Source organism: Hypanus sabinus, chromosome 22, assembly GCF_030144855.1.
Source record: "Hypanus sabinus isolate sHypSab1 chromosome 22, sHypSab1.hap1, whole genome shotgun sequence".
In the NCBI taxonomy this organism is placed as follows: domain Eukaryota; kingdom Metazoa; phylum Chordata; class Chondrichthyes; order Myliobatiformes; family Dasyatidae; genus Hypanus; species Hypanus sabinus.
In genome coordinates, this window is record NC_082727.1 from 55,738,080 (window position 1) to 55,750,466 (window position 12,387).

The window sequence follows — 12,387 nt, forward strand, 5'->3', positions numbered from 1 at the left end:
ATCAGAAACGAGAAAAACTGCAGATGCTGGAAATCCAAGCAGCACACACACAATGCTGGAGGAACTCAGCAGGATGGCAGCATCTATGGAAAAGAGTATTGTTGGTGTTTCAGGCTGAAACCCTTTGGCAGGACTGGAGGGAAAAAAGCTGATAAGTGCATTTAGAAGGTGGAGGGGGGGGGAAGAGAAGCACAAGGTGATAGGTGAAACACGAAGGGGCAGGGATGAAGTAAAGAGCTGGGTTGTTGATAGGTAAAAGAGACAGAAGGCCATTGAAGAAAGAAAAGGGGGGAGGAGCACCAGAGGGAGTCAATGGGCGGGCAAGGAAATGAGGTGAGAGAGGGAATAGGGGATGGGAAATGGTGAAGGAGAGGGATGAGGTGGGGGCATTACTGGAAGTTCAAGAAATCTATGTTCATGCCATCAGTTTTGGGGCTACTTGAACAGAAGGTAAGGTGTTATTCCTCCAACCTAAATGTTGTTCCTCATGACAGTGGTGGAGGAGGCCATGGATAGACATATTGGAGTGGGAAGTGGAATTAAAATGGGTACAGGAAGCCACACTGGAAGTACTGGACACAGTATATGACCCCAGCAGACTCACAGGTGAAGTGCCAGTTTACCTAGAACGACAGTTTAGGGTATGATAGTGAGGGTTAGGTGTAGCACTTGTTCCACTTGCAAGGATAAATGCCAGGAGGGAGATCACTGGGGAGAAACAAATGAACAGTGGAGTTGTGTAGGGAGCAATTCCACCATCAAGTACATCACCCCCACCAACTTTCTGCTTTACGCAGGGATCACTCCAATGTGACTACCTTGTCCATTCATTAGGTTAAATCGGGGGTTGCTGGGCAGCACAACTCAAAGGGCAAAGTATCTCAATAAACAAACAAATAAATTAACAAATAAACAAACAAAAGAAATCAAATTACTATAATCTGCCTTCAAATTGGAGAAATGTACATTTACCCACATTCTGATTTTTCCTTGTTTCTCAAGGATACAGAACAGAATTGTACTTGAGGGTGGGGGTGGAAGGGGTAGTGGGAAAAGTTACAAAGGAAGTCATTACATTTACCTACAACATTATGCTAGAATATTTCTGTTCAGAATGATGAATATACAGGCAAATTTACATAGATGGCTTGACTTCACTCCAGATCTTTAACTTCTAAGATGGCTATAAAATTTATTTGGAGAAGCATAGCATAGTCTGATTAGGGGTACTTAGCATGGCTTTGTGAGAGGCACATTGCACCACACAAGCCTGTAACAAAACAAACTGATGAAGGTAAGGTGGTGGACTAGGTGTATAGGGAGTTTAGTAAGACATTTTCCCTGTCGTAGACTCATTCAGGACGTCAAGAGCCATTTGGAATTGTCTTGCCCATAGAAGGCAGAGGTTGGTAGTAGATGGAGTGTATTCTGACGAAGTTGGTGACTGGTGGTTGGTGTAGGGATCTGTTCTAGGTCTGCTGTTCTTTGTGTTTTTATAAATAGACAAGGAAGTGAAAGGGTGGGTTAGTAAATTGTCATAGGTTACATTGAGACATTAATAGGATGCAAAGCTTGACTGAGAAGTGGCAGATCGAGTTCAATCCAGTAAAGTGTGAAGTTATGCACTTTGGAAAGTCAAACTTGGAAGACAGAAAACAGGGTTAATGTCAGGATTCTTAGCAGCGTGGAAGAACAAAGAGATGTTGGGTTCCACGTTCATATGGGTTAAGAGAGTGTAAGGTGTGTTGGCCTTCATTAGTCAGAGGACTGAGTTCAAGAGCCGCAAGGTGATGCTGCTGCTTTGTTGAGACCATGCTTGGAACATTGTCTTCAGCTCTGGTTGCCTCATGCAAGAAGGATATGGAAGCTTTAGAGAGGGTGCTGCCTGGATTAGAGAGCACAACTATGAGGAAATGTTGAACAAGCTAGGGCTTTTCTCCCTTGGGAGTGAAGAAGGACGAGAGGTGACTTGATAGAGGTGTATTAGATAGTGAGAGGCATAGGCAAAGTATATGGCCAGCACCTTATACAGCATAGTGATTGGAGAAAAGTACAGGGGAGATGTCAGAAGTAGTTTTTTTCACAGATAGAGTGGTAGGTATTTGAATCATCCTGCATGTCACTCTTTTGCTGATAAAGAAAGGTAATCGGGAGGGGTCAGTTGAGAAAGATGCTTGCAGCAACTTTCTTTGTGCCAGATAGCAGGAACTTTATGTATTATTGTTACAGACTTCTTTTATGAAGATGGACATGATTATATTATCATTAGTTTCCTCTGGCATGCTCTAATCTTCCCAGAAGACCAGAATCTACACATTCTCCTTCATCTCCTAATTAAGAGCAGATTATGTGTAAATTAGCTTCATTCAAAATGGGTAGGCTAAATTCATCTGTGAATGCTATTTGTGAAATTGCCAGGGAGAAGATATAAATAAGGAAATGAGAAAAACAAGCCTGGCATTAACATGCTATACAACGACTTTAACATGCACTCAAGGAAGCCTGGGACACCTGCCTTCTCCATTAGACAAGTTAGTTTTTTTTAAAAAAAGATTCAAAACATGAACTTGGCTCAGACAATTTCAAACAAGGCTAAAGTTTAATTCATTAAAATTTGACAGATGAATTAAACAGGTTTCAACAGGCCATGTTGCAAGCAATGATGATCATTTATGAATCCATAAAATGTTATTCCAAAACGTAATAGATTCTGCTTAATTTTTTTCAAGTTATTTTTACAATGTTTATTTATATAATGCATGTTGACACTGCTGCATGGAACTGATGTTAAATAGTGAGTGAGATTGATGGAGCAAGGGAGAGGCGTTAACACACAGTTGATTACATTTCTCCACAGCCCCTTGTACTGCCTGGCTCAGAAACTCCTCCAATCAATTCATCCTGTGAAAGCACTAGCATTCATTTCAACTGAAACAACAGGAAGCAGAAACATGAAAGTCTTTGTAATAATTCAGTTCACTTAAAGGGGTCTAATAGTGATATTCTCTGATCGATTATTTTCTAAAATGAGAACCAACATTCATTCTTTGCTTCAGCTATCTCAGCTACTGGACTATGAAGCATGATAGCCCATTAATTTAACTTCAAGCCAATACAGACAAACTGATTAATGACGAAACCACAAATAAATAAGGAACTGTAAATCTCATGTAACAACCATGCCACATACCTTTTAATGTGATATTACCAGCTGAGATCTAGTAATTGATCAAAATCCACAGTCAGGAGTTGCTATACATCTTACAAAATTTCAGGACTCAACAATCCAGTAAATAGTGAAATGAAGGGTTTTAATCCATCACTTAGAATTTTCTCTAATAATGTGGAATTATGCCAGCCTTCTGTAAGAATCAATCGATAGCTGATTTTATAATATAAACCAATAATGATCTTGATCAATACCAGTCAATACAAACTTGTAATACATAGTTATAGTTGTTTATCCTCTATTATTGCAGTATACAAAGTGCAGTCAAAGTCATAAATCTATAAACAGTTTTCTTTGATCTTGTGATGTCTTTGAAATTATGGAGACTTGTGTTGCACTCTGCTCACCCCCTGCTGTATTATCCAGGCGTAGGAAATTATACAAAGCCCATATTTGTCAAAGTTAGTATCACAACTGAGTAAAAGTAGTAAAATAAAAAAATGCTACAATGAAAAGCACCAACAAACTCCTTATAGATTGAATCAGTCTACCAGCCAGTACGTCTTTCGACTGTGGGAAGAAACCAGAGCGCCAGGAGAAAACCCATGTGGTCATGGGAAGAACGTAAAAACTCCTTACAGACTGTGGTGGGAATTGAACCCCGTCGCAGGTGTTGTAAAGCATGTGCTAACCACTGTTACTGTGCTACCCCACTATAACATTCAACAGGTTTCAAAAGATACATTTAATGTCAGAGGAATATATACAATATACATCCTGAAATACTTTGCAAACATCCACAAAAAGAGAGTGCCCTAAAGAATGAATGACAGTTAAACGTTAGAACCCCAAAGCCCCCCCCCCCCCCCACCGGCAAAAATGCATCAGCTCCCTCCACCGAGCACTCAAGTATGCAGCAAAGCCTCACAGACTTGCAGTACCCCAAAGACTACTCGTTCACAGGCTCACTCTCTCCCTAATAAGGGAAAAAGATGTGTCCCCGTTTCACAGCGAGAGGGGAGACATAACAAACAACTTGCTGATTCATGATGTTAAAAGTTTGTTGTGTCGCTTTTTCTGAGCTCTACCGAGAGAGGCGGCCTTAGAAAGGCTCAGGTTTCTGGACACACAGCCCACGGCAGCTAACCCGTTGCTCTAGATGTTAAGTGTCTTCCCATGACGCGACAGTTGGGGCACCGGCCGAGAATCAGCCTGTCCCCAGAGCCATGTCAATCCAGCACCTTGAAGGTACTCTAGTCTTCTAGGCCACATCCTTGGGCTATCAAAACGCGGCTGGCCGTGAACCGAAGTCAGAGTGTAACTCCAGGTCACGGTCTTCGAAAGAACCTTGTTAAAGTCCCAGCTTTTTTTTTACCCCCCCCCCCCCCCCTATTGATACTGGCTGTGAAAATTGCATGTTAAATTATTAAAAAATGATTGGAAAAAATATTGCAGTTTCACCCACCTGCAGTTAGTGTATTAGGTGGGAATTCTGAGATATCCTTGTGTGCTATACATATGGGATATTTGCTTATATTGCCTCTTTCCAACCTCTACTAATTAAACTTGCGAACACTTGAATTCTTAAGTCATTTACTGAGGAGCAATAACTGAGGTGGTTTCCCTTTGCCCTCATCTTAACCTTTCTCTTTGGGATACCTTCTCCTGAGGGAGGAAAGGTGGAATCAAAGCAGTAATGGGAAGGAAAGTTGAATATGCTAAATAGGTTTGAGCTTCGACTGTCTCTTGCCAGCAATCACTTGGAATCTAGGTGCTTGATTCTTTTAGGTAGAAGATAGTGACGGGAAGCATGGACAGGATAAAGTTGTCCATTTAGATCTGATTTCAGGAAAAACTTCATTTAAGATTGTGAATCTTTGGAATTTTGTTATTCAAAGGGCTGTGGTTGCTTGGTTATTGAAAATATTCAAGACAGTATTCAATACATTGTTGGAATGCAGGAATATCAGGTGATATGGGGATAGGATAGCAAGGTGGAGTAGGCATCGTCATGATTTCCTCAAAGGACAAAGCAAACGCAACCATCCCAATTTCTTTCGTTCTGTATCTTACATTGATGCAGCAGTACCTTTCATGCATTCAGGCCACCCTAAAACACAGCTAGTGAAGTACTTTCAAAGGGTAATCATTGTTGCAATGTTGGAAACATCACAGTCAATCCACACTTAGCTAACACCCAGAAAAACTAATGCGATGACCACCAGCAAATCTTAGTTTCGTTAGTTCAGAGATGTTAATGTTCACCAAAACACTGAGAATAATGTCTCAACTTTTTTTTTAAAATCTTGTATTGGGATCTTTTGCATCTTCCTGAGACTAATTAGGCCAACATACAACACATAACAGTTTCCATTAGATTAGTTTATCGTCACGTACACCAAGGTGCAATGAAATTCCATGCTCGTGTGCAATTCAGCAAAGATTATACACGGTATAATCAATAATATAAGAATGCGTGCAGTGGTAAGTGCAAAACAGCAGAATGGAGCAAAAATAGAAGTCTGAACAAGTTGGAAAAACAGTATAAAAGTGATAGTAACAGTAACTTGGAGAGGATGAATTAAGGTCTCAAAAATGAGGCAGCAGTGCTGGGAACGGAATCTGAAAAAGGTGATTGGTACAGAAATCTGAAAGAAGTAGGGAAATTGCCTTTCTTGAATCTGGTCATCAGGACTTTCAAGCTCGTGTACTAGTTTCCACAAGGAAGAAAAGAGAAAAGGGGGTGGTCAGGATGGCAGGCATATTAATGATGCGGTTAGCCTTTTGACAGATAGACAGACAGACATTATTGATCCCGAGGGAAATTGGGTTTCGTTACAGCCGCATCAACCAAGAATAGTGAAGAAATATAGCAATACAAAACCATAAATAATTACATAGTAATAAGTTAATCGTGCCGTGGAAATTAGCCTGTTGGCGCAGGGTGTCTGACACTCCGAGGGAGGAGTTGTAAAGTTTGATGGCCACAGGTAGGAATGACTTCCTATGACGCTCAGTGTTACATCTCAGTGGAATGAGTCTCTGGCTGAATGTACTCCTGTGCCTAACCAGTACATTATGGAGCACATTATTTGTAAAGCAGCATTCTGTGAAGATGGTCTGGATAGAAGGAACTTGTGATCAACTGGGCAGTGTTTATCACTGTTCAGAGGTTTCTTTAGTCCAGAGAAGCACGGTTGTGAAGACAGGAGGTGATGCAACCCATCAAGATGTTATCTATAGCGCATTTGTAGAAGTCCAAAGAGATCCTGCTGGACGAGTCAAATCTTCTCTGATGCCTCATAAAATACATACACTGATGTGCTTTCTTGATCATTATATCAGTGTGGAGGACCAGATGTGGTTGCTGGTGATATGAATGCCAAGGAATTTGTAGCTGTCCACCAGCTCTATTGATGAAGAGAGAGTTGTGTTCACCCCTACTTCTCCCCTCCTGCTTCCATAGGCCAACAACCACCTCAATTGTTTTGCTGATGTTGTTGTTCTCGTGCCATTGCACAAGGTTCGAAATCTCTCTCGTGTACTTCATCCTTTGCTGTTGGTCTGGCTGCTAGAAGTGGCGTCCATCTATTTGAGTGCTTACGAATGCAGCTCGATTTAAATATAAAACATTCCCAGCAAAAAAAATGCTGAAACCTAGATATTGAATAAATCAAACCGAGAAGCCTCCATCCTTTCCTTTCAATAGAACGTTTTAAATAAATTGTGGTTACTAACCTGTTAGATTAAGAGGTAATAACCTATTTTTTTAATACAGGAATTTGCATGCCTGGTTCATCGTTTAAAATTGTTAACTTCAATTTGAAAAGTTGAAAGACGAACTTTTCCTACTTGAGGAAGGTACTTAGAGGGAAAGAAAATGGACAATGTAATACTTCTGCAGAAAATGAAATGAAAACTTTAGCTCCCAGATTTTTACAGTAGACTGAAGTAAACACATTGAATTAATTAAAATATTAATATTAATTGAAATAAGTATTTTAATACAATTACCTTATAGTTGTCTTTTTGGCATCTTCTCTAAAGTTGGATGTACTAAAAATGTCCATGTAAAGCTGAGGAGCCAGATATAAAGTGCATCTGGTCCTTCAGTTCAGTTCATTATGGAATTCCCCTGGGTGCAGTGGTGAACCAGGAGTTCAGATCAGGCTGACAAACAGCCTGGAGCTTGCCAGCATTTTGCTACAGAACTGCCAACTACTGCTCAATCTCTTCCCCTGAGAGGATATCTTAGATTTTTATACAATTATCTAATAGTATGCCACTTAGTTAGCCTATTCAAAAAAAGTTTTCAATTGTTCAGTTTTCGGCCATCAATAAGATAGTTTTAACATGTGGAAGACTTCAAAGGTAACAAAGTAATTGCATTAAGAATATAAAGCTATAAATATCACTTGTACACAGTGGACTTCTGTAGTATTTGGCAGTTGTGTCCTGTCTCTGTGGTTGTAGTTTTTTGGAGTTGTTTTGGAGTACATGCTTCTTCCTGTCTATAGTAAATGTGACTGCTTCTGCCAATTTCTTGATGATGGAATTATAGCTGAGGAGGAAATCTTTTAAGAGCCTGTTACCCTTTTTCCTTTAGTAACACGCAAAAGTTTTGCGAGCAGAATCACAGGTATTTTCACAGTTCTTCCAGACTTTCAGCTAAAGAGCAGACTGAATTGTACTTGCCATCCTTTGATTGTCATTCTTCTGCATGGATAAATATATTCATTTAGTTAAAGTTTTGTTGAATATGCCTACACTATACTGTAAAGGAAAAGAAGGGACATATTGGTAAAGCAAAAGGAGGCACATATCAAGCATATGCAGTTGGGATCAAAGGGGCTTGAGGAGTATAAGAAAGCAAGAGAACACTTGAGAGAGAAATCCGGAGGGCTTAAAAGAGATCATGAAATTGCTCCTGCAGACAAGATGAAAGAGAAACCTAAGAACTTGTATAGCTATATTAAGACCAAAAAGACAGCAAGCGACAAAATTGGTTCTTTTGAAGATCAATATGCTCATCTATACATGAAACTGAAAGAGATGGGGGAGACCTTAAATACATCAGGATTAACTGGGAAGACAGACACATTCTGTAGATCTATGGAAAGAGTCGTAAAGTCGTGGACCATATCTGGATTACAGAAGAGGAAGTGCTTGCTGCCTTGAGATGAATTAAGGTGAATAAATCACCAGTGCCTCTAGGACCATCTGGGAGGCTAGTGCAGAAATTTCAGGGATCCTGGAAGAGATTTTCAAAATGTCTTTGGCCAGCGATGAAGTGCCAAAGAACTGGAGGATAATTAATGTGGTTCTGTTATTTAAGACAGGCTCTAAGAATAAGTTGGGAAATTATAGTATGGCAAGCCTGACAAATAAATTGTGGGTAAATTACTTGAAGGTTTTGTAAGAGACAGGATGTATCGATTCTTTGATAGACAAGGTTTAATTAGGGATAGTCAACATGGTTTTGAGCATGGCAGGTCATATCCAACCAATCTTAGAGTTTTTTGAGGAGGTTACCAAGAAGATTGAAGGGAAGGAGGTGGATGTTGTCTACATGGATTTTAGCAAGGCCTTTGAAAACGTCCACATGGAAGGCTGGTCCAGAAGGTTAAGTCGCTTGGTGTTCAGGATGAAATAGTCAATTGGATTAGTGTTGGCTTAGCGGGAGAAGCCAGAGAGTAGTAGTAGATTGTAATCTTTCTATTTGGAGGCCTGTGACTAGTGATATGCTTCAGGTATCAGTATTGTGTCCACTGTTCTTTATCATCGATACCCATGATTTAGACAATAATTTGGTAAATTAGATCGGTAAATTTGCTGGTGACACCGAGGGTGGAGTGTAGCAGACAGTGGGGAAGACTGTCAAAGTTTGCAAAGTGATCTGGACCAGATGGAAAAATGGGCTGCAACTTGGCAGATGAAATTTAATGCAGACAAGTATGAGGTGTTGGAGATTAGTAGAACAAGCCAGGGTAATGGTAGAGCGCTGAGGTGTGCTGTTAAATGGAATGGTATCATAGACGAGATGGACCGAAAGTCTTCTTTCTGTGCTGTGGTGGAGTATGATACTATGACTATTCCTTGGTAGTTTGCATTTCTCTGGATTGCACGATTATAAAACTTGTAAGTGAAGGATTGAGTTATAACACAATTTGTAGCAGATCAGACAGCATCGGTGGAGGGAGACATAACGGGGAGTTTCCGGAAGCTCAAACTTGCTGACTGCTCTGCTGTGTTTCACAATAGTAAGACCAAATAAACAATAGATAGCAGTTTAATTAAGTGTATAGAAATTTTTAAAGAAGAATTGTTGAAGACCATCCTAATCTAAATTAATTTTGCAAGACATTTTAAAGTACAAAAAAGCTCAAGATGAGCTCCTAATAGGAAAACCATTAATTTGGGGCTGGCATTATTAATAGTGTTATTTACTGAAGAGTCTAATAACTTTTTCTAAGTGAAACTATACACTTAAGAGTTTTCAATTTTGTAGCGTGTTTCAAATTTAAAAATATCCCATGGTGCTTAAACCATAAGGAAAACATGTACGCTGCGTTAAACTAGGGGCAGCATGGTCACTTAGTGGTCAGTGCAGAGCTTTGCAGTGCCAGCTGTAAGACTGGTGTTTGATTCTTAATGTGGACTGTAAGAAGTTTGTATGATCTCCCCGTGACTTTCCTCCAGCCACTTCAGTTTCCTGTCACAATTGAACAGTGTATGGTTAGGCATGCTGACGCCAGTGGTATGACACTTGTGGGCTGCCCAGCACAGTGCTTGTTGATATGATTTGATTCAAGTAATGCAACAACAGTGTATGTTTTGATGTACATGTGACAAATAAAGCTAATATTTAATCTTTTATTATGAATCATGCTGGAAGAGGTGAATTTTATTGGTTGACAGTGGTAACTCACATACAGAACTGGAGGCCAAATATTCCTTAGGTTTATGGATCCCATCAAAAGTGGTGTCTTGATAGGAAAGATTTCTATTTAAAGGCAGTGCATGATAATCTGATGTAACTTATGAATACTGAACCTTGTAAAAAAAATACTTCCTTTTTCTTTCCTTTCACCCTGCACTAGTTTGTTTATTAATTGATAGTGGCTGATTTTGATTTGTATGCCTAAGATTTCTGAGCTTGGATTCTGCGGATTTCAACTGTTTTTTGATTCTGTTGGTATGCCATAACCCGAATTCATTAAATGAACAGATTGGACTTGTGCATAGTGAGAAAAGCAATCAGGAGAGTAACAGTGCTTAATTTTATGATTTCATAAATAAAAATAACAACTCGACAAGTTATTACTATTGGGAAATATTATTTAGATTGGAAATAAATTGTGGAAGCGATTTGAGTTTTCTCCTGAAGTATATAATCCAATTGATTCATTGCTACTGCTAAACTTCATTAAGTAGACAGTGCTGAGCTCCATGGTCACATTTCAATGTTTTAACTAAATGTAATGTTTTCATGTGCACGTGGTCGGTAGCATATGTGGATTCTTTTTGAGACAATTGCCTTTTTTTTACCACGTAGGTTACCAGAAATGTATTTGAAATGCATCTCCTCAAATGTGCCTTGCAACCCCTATGGTTCTTTTGTCCTCACTGAAGCGTTCTGCACTAACTAGTTATCAGAAGATCAGTATTGATTTCCTTGATGTAAAATAGTCGCACAGAAGTTATGAGCGGAGAAGTGTGTTGGTAGATTAAACATAATCGTTGTACTCTGATAAAACTTGAAACTGGAATATTATCTGGACGTATGAATTAGGGGTAGGAAGTTGTGGGCTTGCTATATTGCAGCTGGAAGCAAGGGACTACTTGCAGGCTGTCCCCAGCAATCCAGACTACTTTGATTGTTGATGCAAAACAGCGCATCTCACTATATGTTTCAATTATTCATGTGATACATAAAGCTTAATCTTAAAAGATGAGGGAAGCAAGATTGAATGTGTCTCTAGAAAACCGTAAATACACAATTGCTGTTATACCATGTGTATATGCAAAATGGGTGAGGGGAAGAAGTAATGGAGAAAAGTACATCAATTAAAATATGAAAGGTCCCATGTAGGAAGTTTAAAACTACAGTTTACTAATTTATAACAAAGTATTGACAGTAGGGAGATGGAGTTTATTGCTTAGGGAGTCTGCAATGAATAATTACTGTTTTCACGTCTCTGAAGAAACTCGTCTTATGAAATGTTATTCCTTCAAGGCTTGTTCACCCAAAGTGCAATTAAAAGTAATTCTGCAGTCACTTTATCATCTGGGAATGTAGACACCAGTCATATCAAATTACTTCACACAGTCTTCATGAAGTGTAGTGCAAGCAATACTTGGTGATTCATTACAGCGGTTCCTTGTTGAAACCTGAAAGACCAGAAGTAATTTTCTTAACATAATTACAGCTTAATTAAAATGACATGTCTCAGATGGGTTTCTTGTAATGGATGTCATTCTGTTGGAAAATGAGTTCTGTCTTTTATGCAGATTTAAAATTTAGTCAGATATGAAAGACTGAACTAAAAATAAAAAGTCCTCTCAAGATCACTATGTAATTTCTATTGCATAGTCTGGAAAAATACGAATTGTGTATTAAGTTGATCTTTGTGCTTAATTCTATTATATAGCTTTCCCACACACATTAAGTATTAGCATACTGGATATCTTTTTATTGAACCATTCATCAGTTGGAACTGGGTATTGGCTCAGCAACAACTATCCATCTGATATTAGCTCCTGCATACTGTATATCCTTATCCCTCTATTGGGAGGAATGTTCTCTGCAATTTTTCTGATCTTTCCTTTCTGACTCATTATAATTCAGATCAGGAGTATCATGAAGTGCAGGCCAAACCCATCACTTACTGGGTAAAATTAGAAAACTTGTTCTACAATTCTTTTATTTCCTAATGGCAGCCAAAATTCAAGGTGAATTGCACTTCCAAGGCAGAGGAGTGAGATTAGGACAAATAATTTTGTCAAATTCTTTTTAGTTATTTGAGGTCATTCTACAGAGGCAAGGTAACTGATCCATTCCCATTGATTTTCCAACATTATAACTTTGGATGTGTTTTGATGTTTGTGTATCTGCACATGTTGTGAGATGCACCAACTGATGTTATTAATGGCTTACCTTGAAATTATCTTCTTAGTCCAGAAACTTTTACAATATCATGTCGATTAACACCTTTTCA

At 39.0% G+C, this 12,387-nt stretch overlaps 1 protein-coding gene across 9 annotated transcripts in view; it reads left to right on the plus strand.

Annotated features, from left to right (window-relative positions):
* The window catches only part of LOC132379635 (fibroblast growth factor receptor 2-like), a 157,468-nt gene that overhangs the window by 70,298 nt on the left and 74,783 nt on the right, over positions 1-12,387 (plus strand). The gene's annotated exons all lie outside the window — the stretch shown is intronic.